At 45.4% G+C, this 20,396-nt stretch overlaps 1 protein-coding gene across 15 annotated transcripts in view; it reads left to right on the forward strand.

The window, feature by feature from the left end:
* The first annotated feature begins 1,017 nt into the window (after window positions 1-1,017).
* DENND2B (DENN domain containing 2B) overlaps window positions 1,018-20,396 on the forward strand; it is a 186,972-nt gene continuing 167,593 nt past the window's right edge. For 5 of the 15 annotated variants that reach the window (XM_070073709.1, XM_051824064.2, XM_051824107.2 and 2 more), the window contains exon 1: window positions 1,018-1,126. The gene's annotated coding sequence lies outside the window, so the exon portion shown is untranslated. Of the gene's footprint in view, window positions 1,127-10,771; window positions 11,152-11,283; window positions 11,305-20,396 lie in introns of those variants that run through there. The other 10 variants (XM_070073700.1, XM_070073711.1, XM_008265895.4 and 7 more) reach the window with 5 other exon arrangements.

Consider the following 20,396-nt stretch of genomic DNA (forward strand, 5'->3'; position numbering starts at 1 on the left):
ATTTATTTTAGTCTAACAATATGGTTGTTTATATATGCCTTCCTCACTAGATTTTAAATTTTCTTTTAGAATTTATTTCTCTTTTATTATCCATGGTATTGAAAACAAATTTTTTGTGGGTTTGTTTAGAGTTGTTTAATAAATGCTTATTGAATAAGTAAACAAGTGAGTGACTAGCCATAGGTATAATAATCAGTTCTTGGGCTATGTGTTTTGAAGTCTTTTCATTTTTGATCAGTAATATGGAGAGTGGGAAGAAGATACTATATTCTATGGCTGGAGCGGTGGCTCACTAGGCTAATCCTCCGCCTACGGCACCAGCACCCTGGGTTCTAGTCCCGGTCGGGGCGCCGGATTCTGTCCCGGTTGCTCCTCTTCCAGTCCAACTCTCTGCTGTGGCCAGGGAGTGCAGTGGAGGATGGCCCAAGTGCTTGGGCCCTGCACCCACATGGGAGACCAGGAGAAGCACCTGGCTCCTGCCTTTGGATTGGCGCAGCTTTCCAGCCGCAACACCACTAGGCTAATCCTCCGCCTACGGCACCAGCACCCTGGGTTCTAGTCCCGGTCGGGGCGCCGGATTCTGTCCCGGTTGCTCCTCTTCCAGTCCAGCTCTCTGCTGTGGCCAGGGAGTGCAGTGGAGGATGGCCCAAGTGCTTGGGCCCTGCACCCACATGGGAGACCAGGAGAAGCACCTGGCTCCTGCCTTTGGATTGCCGCAGCTTTCCAGCCGCAACACACCAGCCGTAGCAGCCATTGGGGGGTGAACCAACGGCAAAAGGAAGACCTTTCTCTCTGTCTCTCTCTCTCACTGTCTAACTCTGCCTGTCAAAAAATTCTCAAAATTCTGATTTCAGGGATGCTTGTTTGGCAAAATTCAATGAATGCAGTGATAGTGTTAATAATAATTTTTTTATCTGAAGACATTTGATTCGACCAGGAACTGATATCATTGGTACAAAAATTGATAACTAGTGTTTCAAATCAGTACCATTTCAAAGTTTTATTTCTCTCAATCAGAATTCATCAGTAAGCTCCTGTACAAAGAAGAAAGGTTATCCAGCAGAATAGAGGAGTGAGGAGCTGGTCCAGGTTCTGACCCTGTCATTGTCTCCTGCTCATCTAAAAGGTACCTGGCATCTCAATGCACTTGCTCCCAGCTTCAGCCTGCCTTGCATTATCAATCAAGCTGCCCTAATACTTTGTTTAAATTAATGATAACAATAGCCTGGTATTTAGAATTAACCCCCAAATAATATTAGAACAAAACCAAATACATGATCCTATGTCTTACTGAAACTTTTTGTAAACTGATTATAGAAAGCAAACTTTAATTTCATGTGTTATATCTCTTGTGCACTTTGGAAAAGGGAAGTGAATTGCAGTGAATGATATCCAAACAAGGAAATTTTCTATAATAAAAAAGAAACAAGTAAGTTCAGTTATCCCTTAAATTGGGGTAGGGAATCTTGTTTCCGCAAAGGCCATTTGGATATTTCTAATATCATTTGCAGGCCATACAAAATTATCAACTGAAAGTTAGCCTTCTATCGATTTAATGAATTTTGAGTCATATCTGCAGTTGCCTTGGTAGGGTCAGCCCAAATGGTTTTGTGGGTCTTACACGGGCTGTGGGCTGGATGTTCCCCACTTCTGCCTTAAATATTTTTACAAACTGTTTACTTTTTAATATTTTTCTTAAGAAGCAGGGTGGAGGGGTGTTCAGGGTGGGGAGGTGGTTTGGGACAGACCAACAGAGCCATCATTCACTTCCCAAATGCCAGCAATGACTAGAACTGGGCTGGACCAAAGGTGGCAGCCAAGAACTCAATCCATGGCTCCCATGGTAGTGATGAAATACAGTTGCCTGAGCTATGCCACTGCCTTCCAGAGTCTGCATTAGCAGGAAACTGGAATTGGGAGTTGGAGCTGGGAATTGAACTCATGTAATTCAATATAGGATGCAGAGCATCTTAGCCAGCCTCTTAGGCACTTAGCCAAATGTCTGCCCCATAACTTATCTTTATTTTATATTAAAATCTCAATAATAACAATTAATATCTTGATAATTACTGAAATCCAAAAGAGATTTACTAGCTTAATGTATATTAAGATTAATGTATATCTTAAAGTATATGGTTCTTCTGTTAAGATCTTTAATAATATTCCTGTAGCTGATGTTAATTGTATTAATGCTAATATCAGTACTGTTAGCTTTTGCCCTTCAGGTATATGCACATACAAATAAAATCTTTCCTTTATCCCAACAGAAATACTTCAGGTTTTGAGAGAAAAATGTCTGCTGTCTTGTTATATATACATATGACAGAAATTTCCTACAGATTTTCATTGTCGGTCTACAAAGTAACAGAAAGAACCATTCGTTGGCGGGATTGTTAGAGACAGAAATAAAAATCAGGAAGTTATTTGCAGACAGATGTGATATTTTATAACCACATCTGTGTATTAACCCACACTGCTTGCTGAAGCTCTTTTGTGTCTGGAATTGTACATGGTGATACAAATAAGCAAACTGCAGTTTGCAATTCTGCTAATTTTACCAATGGACTGGGGCAGAGTGTTAGCCATTAGCCTTGCTTTAGAATGAGATTCTTAACTTTTTAAAAAGCATGACCCTCTTTAAGACTCTTTTATTTTATTTTTTAAAAAAGATTTATTTAGGCCGATGCCGCAGCTCAATAGGCTAATCCTCCGCCTGTGGCATTGGCACCCCAGGTTCTAGTCCCGGTCGGGGCGCTGGATTCTGTCCCGGTTACTCCTCTTCCAGTCCAGCTCTCTGCTGTGGCCCAGGAATGCAGTGGAGGATGGCCCAAGTGCTTGGGCCCTGCACCCACATGGGAGACCAGGAGAAGCACCTGGCTCCTGGCTTCGTATCAGCGCGGTGGGCCAGCAGCAGCGCGCCAGCCACAGTGGCCATTGGGGGGTGAACCAACGGAAAAGGAAGACCTTTCTCTCTGTCTCTTTCTCTCACTGTCTAACTGCCTGTCAAAAAATAAATAAAAAGGGATTTATTTATTTATTTGAAAGGCAAAGTTACAGAGAAGCAGAGGCAGAGAAAGTGGTCTTCTGACCGCTGGTTCACTTCCCAGATTGCTGCAATGGCTGGAGCTGTGCCGATTCGAAGCCAGAAGCCCCTGCACGTGTGTGCAGGTGCTCAAGGACTTAGGCCATCTTCTACTGCTTCCCATAGCAGAGAGCTGGATCAGAAGTGGAGCAGCCAGGACTCAAACCAGTGTCCATATGAGATTCTGGCGCCACAGGCAGAGGCTTAGCCAGCACCAGTCCTGGAGACTCTTAAAAGCTATGGATCCTACTCCCCCAAAGGAAGTCTACACACCTCATTAATGTTCCATTCTCATTGAACATCTTTGGAAGAATAGATAAAAAACTGCAGTGTTGTGGTGTAGCAGGTTAAGTTGCTGCCTGAAATGCTGGCACCCCATATGGTGCTTGTTCAAGTCTGGCTGCTCCACTTTCCATCCAGTTTTCTGCTAATGTGCCTGGGAAAAGCAGTGGAAGATGGCCCAAATGTTTGGGCCCCTGCCATCCACATGGAAGACCCAGAAGAAGCTCATGGCTTAGGCCTGGCCCAGCCTGGCTATTGCAGCCACCTGGGGAATGAACCAGTGGATGGAAGATTTTCTCTGTCTCTCTGCCTCCTCCCCACCCCTCCCTCTACTCTCTGTGTAACTCTGAGTTTCAAAAAAATATATTTTTTAAAAAGAAAGAAAATAAACTGTAGGGGCTGGCGCTGTGGCATAGTGGGTAAAGCTGTCACCTACAGTGCTGGCATCCAATATGGGTGCTGGTTCAAGTCCTGGCTGCTCTACTTCCGATCCAGCTCTCTGTTATGGCCTGGGAAAGCAGTAGAAGATGGTTCAAGTCCTTGGGCTCCTGCACCCATGTGGGAGACCCAGAAGAAGCTCCTGGCTCCTGGCTTTAGATTGGCACAGTTGCAGCCAATTGGAGAGTGAACCAGAGGATGGAAGACCTCTCTCTCTCTCTCTCTCTGCCTCTCCTTCTCTCTGTGTAACTTTGACTTTCAAATAAATAAATCTTAAAAAAAAAAAAAAAAAAAAAAAAGCTACGATGATTGCTTTAAAGAAGGGAACTAGAGAACAAGAGTGAGAGGAAAGACTAATTTTCCCAGGGCCGGTGCTGTGGCGCAGCAGGTTAACGCCCTGGCCTGAAGTGCCGACATCCAATATGGGCTCTGGTTTGAGTCCCGGCTGCTCCTCTTCTGATCCAGCTCTCTGCTGTGGCCTGGGAAAGCAGTGGAAGATGGCCCAAGTGCTTGGGCCCTGTACCCACATGGGAGACCCAGAAGAACCTCCTGGCTCATGGCTTTGGATCGGCGCAGCTCCGGCTTCTCTCATGAGGTACAGGGGCCCAAGCACTTGGATTATCTTTTACTGCCTTCCCAGGCCATAAGCAGAAAGCTGGATCAGAAGAGGAGCATCTAGGACATGAACCTGCACCTATATAAAATGCAGGTGCCCCAGGTGGAGGACTAGCCTACTGTGCCACAGCCCAGGCCAGAGAATAGTTTTTTTTAAATTCTCAGTTTAAGGATTTTTTTTTTCTTTTAAGAAGTAGATTGTAAAAGGTAGTTGTATCCTAGTAAGTTACTTATTGTGAGAAAAATGCATTATATTTCAATTCATATAATATGTTGCTTGATTCCTTTTGGGACACCTATGTTATGATATAGTGATGGTTGGGGCTTTCCTCTAAGAGAAAATTGCCCTATATAGAACTGACAAAGTAAAGTTCTTAGAATTAATTTAGTCCAGTATTTTTTGATATAGGAGATTCTCTTTCAGTAGGTTTGTTACTAGAGCCCAAGAATCTGTCTACTAAAACTTCTTAGAAGATTCTGAATGGCTGTCATCTTTAGGAAACAATGACCTGTATGTCATGGGATTCAAACTTTTATCTTAGTTGCATCTGTGTGACTGTGAAAGCCTTATTTGCTTTTCAATTGACTTGGAAAAGAAAATACACAAGCCAAAGGGATGATAAGGCCATCCTTTGTGCTTCTGATGATATTTCTGAGGTACACTGGATTCTGGATGTTAGGTACCCAAATTAGCCTGAAGCCATAAAGCCTACAGGGGTCTTAAAGCCTACGCAATATGGGGTGCTATAGAAGTGATATTTGATTCAAATCCAGGGAGAATGGAAAGCAGGATGGGATAAAACAGTACTTGCTGAGACTGCAAACTAGTGATTTTTTTTGTTAATGTTTTGTTTATTTATTTGAAAAGGAGACTGACAAAGAGAAAGAGAAATCTTCTATCCACTGGTTCACATCCCAAATGCCCAAAGCAGTTGAGACTGAGCCAGGAAAAAGCCAGAAGCCAGAGGCCAGAAATCTCATCTAGCTCTCTGACATGGGTGGCAGGAACTCAAGTACTTGGGCCATTACCTGTTGCCTCCTAGGAGCATTAGCAGGAAACTGAATCAGAAGAATTCCAGGCACTTCGATATGGAGTGCAGATGTCCCAAGCAGCAGCTTAACCTTCTGTGTTACAATACCTGCCCCTGGACTAGTGATTAATAATAATTTTTTTAATTTTCAAAATTTATTTCTATTTATTTGGAAAGAGAGAGAGAGAAGAGCAAAGGAGAAGAGAGGTGAGGTGAGGAGAGGAGAGAAGAGGAGAGGAGAGGAGAGGAGAGGAGAGGAGAGGAGAGGAGCTATTACCTGCTACTTCTTGTGTATGCATTATTAGTTGGAAACTGGAATTAGGAGCAGAGCCAGGACTTAAACTCAAGCACTCTGATAAAGGATACAGGCATCCCTGGTGGCATCTCAGTTTAGGCTTTGCCAAATATTCTCTTCCTCCCAAAACATACTACTATTATTTTTTTTAAAAAAAGAATAGTATTTGTGGAAAAGTATGGCCTAGAAAAGGTCATCCAGGCCAATGATCTTCCCAGTTGCTTTCCTTAGCGGAATTGTTTGTTTGGATCACGAGGCATAAATAAGCCCCCACTGCCTCTTTAGTGACTACATACCGTTTTACAGGCAGAATGCCTAAGCAAATGTAATCCTTTCATGGCTACTACTAGATCTGCAAACTTGAAAGTCTCCTAGAAAATCTTAACCCCTCTGTCCCTCAAAGAAAAACACATAACATGCCAAAGCAAAATCCATGAACCAGAAAACCCAAACAATTCACCGTGTTTAAGTGCAGGATTTAAAATAGCAAAAGGAAGTAAAACCCATTTCTGTGATGTTGAGTTCCATTTTGGTATATAACAGAATAGTTGAATTGAAAGTCCCTCACAGTTAAAATGTTAAACAGACTCTTAGTTATAAGATATGTTGCCAGGCAGCTGTATGGAATATAACCATGGATTCAGGGTGTATTGTACTTCTCCACACAAAGCTACTACTTGTAAAGATTAGGAAACTTTCATTAGACTGACAGAAGACAGTACAGAGGAAATGGCTTGGGGGTGGAGGAGACGTAGGAGAGAGGATGAAAGGAACAGTATTCATGCTATCCAAATTAGAGTCAGGATGTTTATGCTCAAGTCTTGTCTTGGCTCTGTGTTGAAAGTACTGGATAACGGGGACATGGGAAAGTGAATCTCTGGTCCTTAATTTTAGGCACTGAATATACCACATTCTTCCTACCAGTGTTTTGTATTCTCAGCAGTCTTCATGTATTTCCCTCTCTAGCTCTAGCTCTAACTCTAGCTCTAGCTCTATCCCTATCTATGTATCTATATCTGTATCTACATATACATCTATATATAGATATATCTATAGATCTATATCTATATCTAGATGTAGATATAAAGACCAAAGCTGGGAGCCGGCGCTGTGGTGCAGCGAGTTAAAGCATACCTTGCAGTGCCAGCATCTCATATGGGCATCGGTTTGAGTCCCAGCTGCTCCTCTTCCGATCCAGCTCTCTGCTGTGACCTGGGAAAGCAGTAGAAGGTGGCTTAACTCCTTGGGCCCCTGCATCCGTGTGGGAGACCTGGAAGAAGCTCCTGGCTCCTGGCTTTAGATCAGCTCAGCTCTGGCCATTGTGGTCATTTGAGGAGTGAACCAGCGGAGTGGAAGACCTCTCTCTCTCTCTGTGTGTGTGTCTCTACTTCTCTCTGTAACTCTGTCTCTCAAATAAATAAAATAAATATTAAAAAAAAAAAAAGACTGGGGCCAGTGCTGTGGCACAGCGGGTTAAAGCCCTGTCCTGAAGCTCAGGCATCCCATATGGGAGCCGGTTTGAGTCCCAGCTGCTCCTCTTCCAATGCAGCTCTCTGCTATGGCCTGGGAAAGCAGTAGAAGATGGCCCAAGTCCTTGGGCTCCCACACCCATGTGGGAGACCCGGAGGAGGCTCCCAGCTCCTGGCTTTGGATCAGCATAGCTCCGGCCATTTTGGCTGTCTGGGGAGTGAACCAGCAGATGGAAGACCTCTCTCTGTCTCTACCTCTCTATGTAACTCTTTCAGATAAATAAATAAATCTTAAAAAAAAAAAAAAGACCAAAGCTGGCTAATTATGTTTTCCTCTTTCTTGTTGCTTGTATCTTTCCTATATATAGCTATTATTTCATTCTATTGTTTACAAGTCACATGCCTCTGTGAGTGTTTTAATTTATCTTTCATTTATAGACAACAGGCATTTATGGTGCACCTACTTCATGCTGGGGACTGTACCAGTCACTTAACATGTAATCATTAGCAAGGCAGACCTGGTTCCTCTCCTCAAAGAGTTTACCATCTCCCTTAGCATCTTATACATAGCTTTGTTTGCTAAATAATATGGACATTAGATTAACACAAATTAATAAATTAGCACCATTTTATTTTTTTAAAGATTTATTATTTTTTTATTTTTATTTTTTATTTTTTGACAGGCAGAGTGGACAGTGAGAGAGAGAGAGAAAGGTCTTCCTTTTGCCGTTGGTTCACCCCCCAATGGCCGCTACAGCTGGTGTGTTGCGGCTGGCAAGCTGCACCAATCCGAAGCCAGGAGGCAGGTGCTTCTCCTGGTCTCCCATGGGGTGCAGGGCCCAAGTACTTGGGCCATCCTCCACTGCACTCCTGGGCCACAGCAGAGAGCTGGCCTGGAAGAGGGGCAACCAGGACAGAATCTGGCACCCCAACCAGGACTAGAACCCGGTGTGCCGGCGCCGCAAGGCGGAGGATTAGCCTATTGAGCCACGGTGCCGGCCAAAGATTTATTTATTATTTGCAAGTCAGAGTTACACAGAGAGAAGAGAGGCAGAGAGAAAGAGGTTTTCGATCCTCTGGTTCACTCCCCAATTGGCTGCAACAGCCAGAGCTGTGCCAATCCCAAGTCAGGAACCAGGAACTTCCTCCGGGTCTCCCACATGGGTGCGGAGTCCAAGAACTTGGGCCATCTTCTACTGGTTTCCCAGGCCATAGCAGAGAGCTGGATCAGAAGTGGAGCAGCCAGCCCATATGGGATGCCAGCACTGCAGGCCGTAGCTTAACCTGCTATGCCACAGCGCCGACCCCTAGCACCATTTTAAATACCATTAGGTGCAGGTATTGGGTGTAGCAGGTAAGACAGTGCTTGGGACCTGCACATGCCATATCAGAGAACCTGGGATTGAGTCCTGATTTGAGGCCTGGCCCTGCTCATGATTCCAGTTTCCTACTAATGTGCACCTTGGCATACAGCAGAGTGATGACTCAAGTGCTTGGGTTCTGCCACCCATGTGAGAGACCCAGATCATATTCTGGGCTCCTGGCTTCGGCCTGGGCTAGCCCTGACTATTGTAGGCATTGGGGAGTAAATCCCTGGATGGATGATCTCTGCCTTCAAATAAATAAAAATAAATTTAAAATAAATAAATAGACATTTAAAAGGTAGTATCAAAAACATTTCAGATGTCAGTGTCACTAATATTTGGTCAGTATTAACATCTACTAAGGGGAGGGTTGCAGGTGGGAGGGAAGTTATGGGGAGGGGGGAAGCCATTGTACTCCATAAGCTGTACTTTGGAAATTTATATTCATTAAATAAAAGTTAAAAAAAAAAACTTAAGGAATGTTAATTTTTTTGGTGAGAGCAGATCTAATGAAGGTTTTTCTTAGGAATTAAAAAGTTCCATTCATAGTTTACAATGGAATCAACAAAAAGTTTTTGTATATGATTACTGCCCTCTTCCATTGCTTCAGCACACATCAGAAGCAGCAAGCGGGAGCTTCCAGAGGTGAAAATGATTACTGTCCTGGGTCTGAATAGAGGAAAATCTTGATGCCTTTTTTGGCGTGGTTTTCTTTACAGATGTTGCTCACCACAAAAGCAGGACTTTAACAGAAGTCCTAATAACTTTGGAAGTGGGAAACTTAAGAACTTCCTTAGAGAGTTGTGCGAGCTGCAGGTAGAATTTGCCTGGAATACTGTTAAAGCATATGGCTTGCTTTCACATGCATGAAGTCTCTGAAGAGTCGGTGTCGGGGACAGAACTACTGTATTATGAGACTGGAGATAGGAAGGGTCTAAGTCCATCAGATCATGGCTCAGTTTTCATGCAGGGCTCAAGTACCTGAGTGAACTAGAGTAGCAGCTCACTGATGCGTTGAGTTGGAGTGACACTTGTTCCGATGTGCTTAGTGTTCCAGTGTGCCTCAACTGCAGCTGAAATGTTGGGTTTTCCTACTGGAGAACACATTCAGCTCATTAGAAATTAACTTATTTTTCACACACAGACAGCTGTCCAACTGCATATCGAGGCTTTCTGTTAGAAAGGCCCAGCACATCATGTGGTATCAGTAGCAGGGAGACCAAGTCAACACTAGTCATTCATTTGTTGTATCTTTTTTTGGCAAAGGTACAGTGGACTTTATCATTTTGGTTGTTGCTACTATTTGAGTTTGATCATGAACAAGTTAAATGATTTCTAGGATGAATCTTAAACTCATTTTTGATGCTTGCTCTGCAGCTGAGTAAATAACTTCTTAGGATATGTGACAATTGAATTGGCTTGGGTTTTTGAAACATGCCTTGGCTTTAGAGCCTGCTTATGTTCATTCATATGCATTCATATGCATTCGTCCCTGTGAGTCAATGTAAAATTGTAAATTTGAAATTATAAACTTCAAAAGTCAATTTCCATTACTGCCTTGGCTGATTGGGGCATTTCAGTATCAAAGTCTATTTATAGTGATTTATGGGAGGAGACTCTGGGTTACATGGCTTCCTACAATCCCACCAAGTATATATGGGGTTTGGATTATAAGCGATTTACATTATTCTTTTCCAAATGTGAATTGACATCCTGGGCTAGCAGTTTCCTTCAGAATTCCACCAATAAATCATAGAATCTCACTGCCAGTATTCCATTGCTTTATTATTAAATGACACCCTTTTCTAGTTTTTGGTTTTGCAAGCTAGTGGAATATTGCATACAAATTCTCATACTGCTCATGGGACTTTTGGTTCCGACCAGGTGCCTTGGAACCCTAGCGCTTTCTGAGTTCTGCCGCAGTACCAAATGTAGCGTCTTCTAATGTCCTTGGGGTTATGCAGGGCTCCCCCAGGCCAAGAGCCAGGAGAACCCGGAGAGCGGCTGCTCCTCGGTTTGTTTGAAGGCGGGCGGGCTGCCCCGGCGGCTTTTCCCAGACTCTCCCAGCTCCGGCTTTTCATGCATACCAGCGGAGCCGCTTTTTTCCTCGGTGATTGAAACCATCTGGACTGCAAGGGGGTCACGTGTGTATGAGAAAATGACATAAACTTTCAGGCCCCCTTGTGCTTCGCTCCAGACCCAGACAGTTCTTGGTCGGACGGTGCCGAGGTGAGGGCCGACCAGTGTGCGGGCCAACTACCCATCCTCGCCTCCCCCGCCCCCGTGCCTTCTTCCCGGTCCACCCCCTCCCGCGCGCTCCCGGGCGGCTTCCTAGCTCCCCCGGCGCCTCCTTGCTCTCTCTCCGCCGGGCTCCAGCAGCCCACCCTCCGTCCTGGGTGGAGGCACACATCCTCCACGCCCCCCTCCTGCTCCCTCCCTGCAGCCCGGCCGCAGCCCCGGGGCGCGGATGCCTGCCCGCCCGCCCTCTCTGCGGGAACGGCTCCTCCTCCGGGCTGTGCAGCGCCCCGTGGGCTCCTGTCTGTGGGAGCGCCCCGCCAGGCTGGGGTGCGCGTAGGTGAGTGCCCCCCACACCCCGTATTCGGGAGGTCGGCTGCTTGCCCTGGGGTCCTCGCTCGCGCAGAGGCTCCACCGCGCCCTGCCCCGCCCCTGCACTCCTAGCCCTTTTCCCGCTATTCCGACTCCATGCCCCAGACGGAGTTCCTGCTCTGTGAGTATCTGCGTGGGGGCTGCCGAGGGCACAGAAGAGCCAGCGGCTGGCAGCTCCTTCGGGCGGGCCGGGACAGTCCTCCCGGGCGATCAGCCGGGGTGTGCTTTCCGGCCCGGCGGGGGCCGCTTGGTGGGGGGTGGGGAACCGCGAGGCCAGGGTCTGGGGCAGGGACTAACTGCGCAGAGCAAAGCCCAGAGCGGTCTTGTGCGGCCTGGGGTGGGCGCAGCGAGCTGCCGTGCCTCCTGGACGCCACCCGGGCTGCTGTGCCGCGGCCGCCGAGCTCTCACCTGGAGCTGGAGGAGCTTGCGTGCACGCTCCAGAAGCGGGAGCACATCCGCACGCAGGGCACTCAAACAAAGGAAAATTAGCTTTGACTCTTGTCACTTCAACAAGTCAAACTGTGGATGGTTACCTTTCATCTCTCTCCCCTCCTTGCTTTGATGTGCGCTAAGTATTAAAGGTATTGTTTAAAAAGTGACCGCCTGAAGGACCACAAGTTGGCCGGTATTTATGCCCCCTTGTCCAAGAATTTACAACCGAGTCGAGTTCAAGGGACCGAACATTTTCAGATGTTACTAGAGAGGGATTATTGCATTTTCCTGGGACCTTTGTAGGAACATAGTTTATAAATTGAGTGTAAATAAAACAATATTTTTTTCTGCTAAGTGAGAGAATTTGCCTTAATTCTACCCTGGTCCAATCCTTGGTTTTATCCCGGCGCAGGTGTTTCTGCTGTTTGGACGGCAGGGTTTTGGGGCTGGTGGAGGGACCCTTATCGCATGGCCAAGATGGTTTTGAGCCACCCCTGCCAGGATGCACACAGTTCAGCTGGCTGGGGCAGCTTAGAGCCTCCAAGTTAAAACCCTAGTGACTGCATTGCTGCTTTGTTTGGTTTCCTGAAGTAATATTTTTCAGGAGGTGAATCCCTTCCTTGATTTTTTTTTTCTAATGGATGAGGAATAGTTTAGATTCTGGAAAGCTAATCAAAGATAGAGACTGCACTGCTCAGAGTTTGTCATCAGTGGTAAATTCTGGGCAGACTAAGATTTCACGAAGAGGCTGCTGTATGCCTGGAGAGCAGGCATCCTGGATTCTGCAGGCCTGGCTGACTCATAGATTCAACATTACTTTTTGTATACCTGGTAAATTATACCTTTTTAAAAATATATAAGATTTATTTTTATTTATTTGAAAAGCAGAGTTACAGAGAGAGACAGAGACAGAAGTCTTTCATCTGCTGGTTCACTCCCCAGATGGCTGCAATGACCAGGGCTGGGCCAAGCTGAAGCCAGGAGCCAGGAGCTTCATCTGGGTTTCCCACATGAATGCAGGGGCCATCCTGTGCTGCCTTCTCGGGCGCATCAGCAGGGAGCTGGATCAGATGTGGAGCAACTAGGACTCGAACTGGCACCCATATGGGATGCTGGTGCCACAGGCCGGAGCTTTAACCCTCTGCACCACGGTGGTGGCCCCAAATTATACCTTTGAAAAAACTCTCCAAGATATGAGAAAGAGGTGTGTTAAAGGGTATATGGAAAGTGTTATTATTACCCAGTTAGACTGGACGGGTGCCATTTTTGGTAGACAACTCCAAGGCAACTTTTTATCTTCAAAGTGTTTTTTTTGGAGGGGGGCGCCGACGCTGTGGCTTAGTGGGTAAAGCCACTGCCTACGGTGCTGGCATCCCATATGGGTGCCAGTTCGAGTCCTGGATACTCCATTTCCCATCCAGCTCTCTGCTATGGTCTGAGAAAGCAATGGAAGATGGCTCAAGTCCTTGGGCCCCTGCACCCATGTGGGAGATCTGGAAGAAGCTCCTGGTTCCTGACTTCAGATAGGCACAGCTCTGGCTGTTTCGGCCAATTGGAGAGTGAACCAGTGGATGGAAGACTTTCTCTCTCTGCCTCTCCTTCTCTCTCTGTGTAACTCTGACTTAAAAATAAATAAATCTTTTTTTAAAAAAGTGCTTTTTTTCTTTTATTGGCTACCTAAATTGTGATTGACTTGATAACTAGTAGTACCCTTGCTCTTGAGCATGTGGACTCATTGGGAAAAGAGGATTGACTTAAAGAAAAAATAATTTCATATGCATTGACTTAGAATGTAAGATTTACAGAAGCTCAAGAAGAAAATGATTACAAGGCAGGGTGGCTTCACACAGAGGGGTTTCAGTTGAGGTGTGAAGCAAAGGTGTTTCTGAAACTGGTGGAGAGTTGCTGGGGAGATTATCTATTTAGTTTTAAAGAATTATTTTAAAGACAGAGTTACAGAGAGAAAGAGAGAAATTCCATCCATTGGTTTACCACCCAAAAGACTGTAATGTCTGTGGCTGGGCCAGGCTGAAGTCAGGAACCAGGAACTCCGTCTGGATGTCCCATGTAGGTTGCAGGGGCCCAAGTAACTTGAGCCATCCTCCGATGCTTTCCCAGGCATGTTAGCAGGGAGCCGGATTGCAAGTGGAGCAGCTGGGACTTGAGCCAGCTCTCATATGGGATGCCAACATTGCAGGGAATGGCTTAACCTGCTACACCACAACGCAGTGCCTGGGAGAGTTTTCAAGAGAACAGATGGTAGACCATTTGAACAAGAATGAGGAGAAGAGTGATCTGTACTGGGCATCTGCTGTGTGCCACAAACCACTCTCCCTCTGTCACCCAGTGTTCTGGTGTTGGCAAGTAGGCATTGTTTTAAAGGCAGGTGAGTAACTTGCTCCACACGACACAAGCAGTGAGTGGCAGAGCTAGAATTCCCACGCGCAGTTATCTGACTACAAACTGTGGCTCTGGCTGCTGACTTCCCTGTGCAGGGAGAACAGTGGGAGGTCTCACTGAAGCAGACTCTGGTCAGCTTCCATTCTGGCTCAAGGGCTGTATCGTTATCCTATAGATGCTGTTTAACTTTTAAAGGTGTTTGAGAAAAGGTGTAAGGCGCAAAGCCGTGTTTTTAGACATTTAACGTGACATCTGTGTCCAGGAATGTGACGTGCTCATCACAAGCCATGTGCGAGTTGTACTTAATTAGTAGGTTAAAAAGTGAATGTGGCTGGAATATCTGGGTGCTTCAGTTCCTGCCTCATTTACTGTACCCTGGCAGTAAGTGGCCTGGCTCCCCGCGTAAGAACTCATTACACTGACCACAGGGATGTGGGGATTAGAAAAGAGCTGGATCTTCCCAGACAAACATTGAAGTGGAATGTGTGTGCGGAACAACAGCGTGCTGGCTTGTCCTTTTTGCTCCCCACATGCTTCACAATGCTTCGGTGAAAGGCTGTTTTCTTTAATGACTACCCTGGGAAGGTAGACCAGTGCTGTAATTTGTTTAAGAGCCCTTCCTTGTCCTGAATGTTTTACTTGAGGTAGCCCTTTTCCTCTCACATTCTCCTCTTTCTTAAAAATGCTAAATTTTAGAACCTGGTGCTGGCAAGGTAAAGCTGTGTTTACCATTCTTAATAATGAGAACTAATTAGGTAAAAGGTGCATTTACTTTACTTTTTGTTTTAAGAGAGCATTTGGAAGGCTTTAGAAGAATTTCTGAGAATTTAGAGGGGGTATGAAAGCCAGGGTTGAGAGGTGTGCAGACCTTTTCCTACCCTTCCACGTTTCTCACTAGTTAATTGTATTCTTCATGTATACAGACAGGGAGCTTCCAGGATTCCTGAATACTCCAATTTACAGGCAGGCGCTTTGATCCTCTGCAGAAAATGGGCTCAGGAAGGGCAGCAGTGGGTGGAGACATTTGACCAAAATTGTCTGCCATTCTGAATACAATATGGATTTCTTGCTGATCCTTTCTCGAAACCTCTGGGCCTTTTCATTTGAACTTAGCAGTGCCCTGAAGACTTGATTCTTCGGCTAAGGAAATAGCAGGTGGCAGGAGGTTACCCAAAAAAAGGAGCTGAAAGGCAGAACAGTGAAATTGTTAGAGAAATTTTATTTTAATTAACGTCAGGGGCAAGATTTGTTTGCTTGTTTGTGTAAAAGAAAAAATGCAAACTCAAATGTAATCTCAGTTCACCATTCCCACTTAGCTTGTCCTGTGGAATGGGGCTGGGATATGTGAGTACCTCTAAATGTATCAGGACACAGTTCAGTTTGGGTTTTGGGTCTTTGAGAAATGTGATTTCTCTTAGTGTACGGAGTAGACTTAGTGTACAAGTAAAAAACTCCAACTTTGCAGTTTATTCAGAAGTTTCTGGAATTTGATGTTTGAGGGATGTCTTAATTTTTATATTTCTTTTAGGCCAGGGTGATTCCTTGGGACTGGATGTTGGAGATCCTGTCCTTATTTGCCTCTTTGTTCCCTCTCCCATTTTGTGTCTGGTGTCACCTGGAAGCCACTTTGTTCTGTCGGTGGCTTGGGGCTCTGAGTTGGCAAGGAAGACCATCCAAGACTTTCTACAGAGAACCACAAACCTCTTTATTGGTCATTTGATTTCTTTTGTGTGGGTTCTTGCAACAAGGCTTTTGGACTTGGTTTTGAGAGGTGGGGACCTGCAGAAGAAGCCTTGGTAGTGCCATTATTTAAATGTCAAAAATGGAGGGATGGTGCTGTATGCCTTAGTATGTAAAGCTGCCCCTTGCAGCACCTGAATTCCATATGGGCACTGGCTCATGTCCCAGCTGCTCCACTGCTATCCAGCTCCCTTTTAATGGCCTGGGAAAAGCAGTGAAGATGGCCCAAGTGCTTGGGCCCCTGCTACCCACATGGGAGACCTCCAAGAAACTCCTGGCTCCTTGCTTTGCTTGCCCAGACCTGCTGTTGTGGCTATCTGGGGCAAATGGAAGATCTGTGGCATCTTCCAGCAAATGGAAGATCCCTGTGTGTCTCCCTCTCTCTCTGTAACTCAGATAATTGAATAAATCAATAAATCTTTTTTTAAATGTGAAAAATGCTTGGTTGCATTTTTGATGCATTTCTTTTTTTTTAAAGTTTTATTTATTTTTTTGACAGGCAGAGTGCACAGTGAGAGAGAGAGACAGAGAGAAAGGTCTTCATTTTTTTCTTTTTCTTTTTTTTCTTTTTTTATTTTGGACAGGCAGAGTGGACAGTGAGAGAGAGAGAGACAGAGAGAAAGGTCTTCCTTTGCCGTTGGTTCACCCTCCAATGGCCGCCGCGGCCGGTGTGCTGCGGCCGGCGCACCACGCTGATCCAATGGCAGGAGCCAGGTGCTTCTCCTGGTCTCTCATGGGGTGCAGGACCCAAGCACTTGGGCCATCCTCCACTGCACTCCCAGGCCATAGCAGAGAGCTGGCCTGGAAGAGGGGCAACCGGGACAGAATCCGGCGCCCCGACCAGGACTAGAACCCAGTGTGCCGGCGCCTCAAGGCAGAGGATTAGCCTATTGAGCCACGGCGCCAGCCTTGATGCATTTCTTCGGCCTTGATGCATTTCTTACATTGTTATTCATGTTTTTATATTTGGCAAACATTTGTTGTTTTTATAATTTATTGAAACACTGATTTAGATCTTTCTAAGATAACTAAAATCTTAGAAAAATAGGACTGGAATAGCCTTCTGATAGGCAGATGTAATCTCCTAGTATCTGGAACTTTGATTATTTTAACTCCACCTCCAAATATCCATAAATCTTTCTCAAGAGATTTGATGCTGCTTATGATATTTTACAACCTCCCTAGGCGGCACTTCCTAAAGTCTCCAGATTGATGATCACAGGTTATCTCCTTGCAGTTACCTAATTTCTTTACATGTTTCTTACTTTTACCGTTTCCTAACCTTCTTTGATGTTCCCAGAGGAGCAGATTGTGTTTCCTGGACCTCAGTGGCAGCTACCAATGTACAGATTTCCCCGTCTGTACCCATCCTTCCCTTCTGCGGGCTAAACAAGCTGAGCTTTCTCTGTTATTCTTTATGAGTCTTGCTTTTTAAATGTACGATTACACTTGTTGCTTTGTGTTTTGTTTCGTGCAGGAAGTCGGTATCAGATATGTTGGCAGTTAGAGCTTTTAGAATGGAAGGAGCCTTTTGAAATAAAATGTTGTGCATTTTTCAAATCAGCATAAGTGATTGTGGAACATATGTGGAGTCTGGAGATGACCTATTAAAAATTATCATCAAAAGAATTTTTCCAAGTTCTTTAAAAGCTTAAAAAAAAAATCCAGCCCTTGTAAGATTGCACTGAAAGTAACAGACCAGCCCAATTAAGGCCTTCCTAGAAGAGTGGGAATCATTTGTTTAAACAGGAATTTAGGATCCCCAAGCAAAATGATAGAAATAATCTGCTTAACTCTTTACTAGAAGCATAAGAAACCAACCTTATGGGCTTCTTGTGATAAAGGACCATAGTGATTAGAAAAAGCTAGAGATACATCCCTGTTTGTTAGTGTTCTGGAATTATTTTGAATGGGCAAGGGTCAATTTTGGTGGCTTTTGGTCTCTCTGTGATGTGAGGTTGGAGTCTTGGATATTAGTTTAGCTAAGGACAAGTTTGAATCCCCACTCCCCATGCCTTCTTTCCAATCCTCCTTTTGTGGAAGGTTAAATGATAGAGTGGAAAGTGCCTCTAATCAGGGAGGCAGCCTGAGACGTTTTGTAAGACACTGGTCCCTGGGGAAGCACTCTTCTATTACTGTCATTCAGACACTTCCTTTCTGTATCTGACCTTTACTGAATATCTGCTGTGAAAGAAGCACTGGGCTAGTGCTTCTAAGCATCTGTTTATTCTCTTATATTATCTCTCAGGTTTAATATTAGGGATTTAATGAATTACGAAGCAGATGGGGTTAAGAAATTAGATTAGAAGGTGGACATTTGGTAGAGTAGTTAAGATGCCATCTGGGATGGCCACATCCCATATCCAGGTACCTGGGTTCGAGTCCCAGCTGTACTTCTGGGCCTAGCTCCCTGCTAGTGTGCACTTTAGGAGGCAGCTGCCACTCACTGCGGAGGCCTGAGTTCAGTCACTGTCTCTTGGCTTTAGCCTGGCTTCACCCTGGATGTTGTGGGCATTTGGAGAGTGAGCCAGTAGATGGAAGATCACTTGTTCTTACCCTCACTCTCTCAAATAAATGACAATAAATAAATAATAAAAAATAAATTAGATGGGAAATTATACTTCCTGATTCAAATACTTTTGTTGGGAAGTGGCTGTTTATACGTTGCTCTGGCCTCTTGACGCTGAGATGACCCCTGATAAAGCAGTGCAACATGTAGGGATACAGTTCTTAGTGAGGAGGGCCTACTTAGTTACTTTTCCTGTTAGAATGTTAATTATGTGTGCTATTGCTGGGAACTCCCGTTAGCATCTCCCCCTTTGTTAAAAAGTGTCACTCAACGGTTAGTATGAGGACTGCCTGAAACGCTCTTTTTGAAAGGCAGGGATGGATTCCAAGTGGTTAGTCCCAAAAAGCTTCTATACGCTGGGACCAAGTCCATAGGGAATGGAAGCTCTCTCAAAAAGTGTGTAGTTACTTAGGAGGCAAATCCAAGCTTTTTGCTTCTTAGTGAGCACTTGAATCTGAGCATAGAGATCTAGAGGTGGAGAAAAGCCAAATGGCAATTGAATATTTGGGATTAAAGTTACCATGGAAAAATGGGACTTAAGGTCAGAGTATTCACTTGAAACACTGATATCCAATTAATCAGAAATACCAGTTAAGAGGGTTCTGTTCTGCTATTTTTTGCTCATAGCTGTGTTTTAGCCTTGACTTAGAGCAGTGTTTGGAACCACAGTGTTTTTTTTGTTTGTTTGTTTGTTTTTTGTTTTCTTTTGTTTTGACAGGCAGAGTGGACAGTGAGAGAGACAGAGAGAAAGGTCTTCCTTTGCCGTTGGTTCACCCTCCAATGGCCGCAGCGGCTGGTGCACTGCGGCTGGCGCACCGTGCTGATCCAATGGCAGGAGCCAGGTACTTCTCCTGGTCTCCCATGGGGTACAGGGCCCAAGCACTTGGGCCATCCTCCACTGCACTCCCTGGCCACAGCAGAGAGCTGGCCTGGAAGAGGGGCAACCGAGACAGAATCCAGCGCCCTGACCGGGACTAGAACCTGGTGTGCCGGCGCCACAAGGCGGAGGATTAGCCTAGTGAGCCATGGCGCAGCCGGGACCACAGTGTTTGTACAGAGTGCCATGAGAGCCATGGGAGATGGACAGAGGTCACTTTATCTTGTTTCACATGGACCCTTTGAAAAGTGCCATAAGTGCTCAGTGATCAGAATTAGGTATAACTTTACTGAAGGGTATTAGTAAAACAACATGTAGCAACCTTTATCTTTTTCAGTTTTAGATTTGCACTAGTAAGCCAATTTGGGAGTGAGTGTCCTGTGCCCAGCTGTGTCCACATTCAGTTCGCCTACATAGTTCCCACATGTTTGGTGCTTTTGTTGGTTTCTGGAGGACCAGGGGTAGATTTCAGGATATGAGGCTTAGATGGGGTTGAAGCCACATCAAGAGCTGGCGCTGGTGGGTCAGCAATATTTTCTGTTGCTTATCACCAAGCCTGGGGGTGTGGGAGGGTGGGTGGTTGGGTGGGACAGGGAAGAAAAACCAAAGGGTCAGATAGTTTTGTTGAGATTGAGTAAGAAGTAAAAAAGAGGCTGGCGCCACAGCTCACTTGGCTAATTCTCCGCCTGCGGCGTCGGCACCCCAGGTTCTAATCCCAGATGGGGCGCCAAATTCTGTCCCGGTTGCTCCTCTTCCAGTCCAGCTCTCTACTGTGGCCCAGGAGGGCAGTGGAGGATGGCCCAAGTGCTTGGGCCCTGCACCTGCATGGGAGACCAGGAGGAAGCACCTGGCTCCTGGCTTCGGATCAGCGCAGCGTGCTGATCATAGCGGCCATTTGGGGGGTGAACCAACGGAAAAGGAAGACTTTCTCTCTGTCTCTCTCTCACTGTCTAACTCTGCTTGTCAAAAAAAAGAGAAGAAGTAAAAAAAAGAAATCTTTAACTTTATTTTATTTTTATTTTTTTTATTTTTGAGAGGCAGAGAGAGCGGGAGCACATGCAGGAGTGAGCTAGCTTTCATCCAATGATTCACTCTATGAATGCTCAGAACCACACCAGAGCCAGGAGCCTGGAATGCAATCCAGGTCTCCCAGAAGAGTGGCAGGAACCTAATTTCTTGAGCTATCACTGCTGCC

Source organism: Oryctolagus cuniculus, chromosome 1 (assembly GCF_964237555.1).
Source record: "Oryctolagus cuniculus chromosome 1, mOryCun1.1, whole genome shotgun sequence".
Taxonomy (NCBI): domain Eukaryota; kingdom Metazoa; phylum Chordata; class Mammalia; order Lagomorpha; family Leporidae; genus Oryctolagus; species Oryctolagus cuniculus.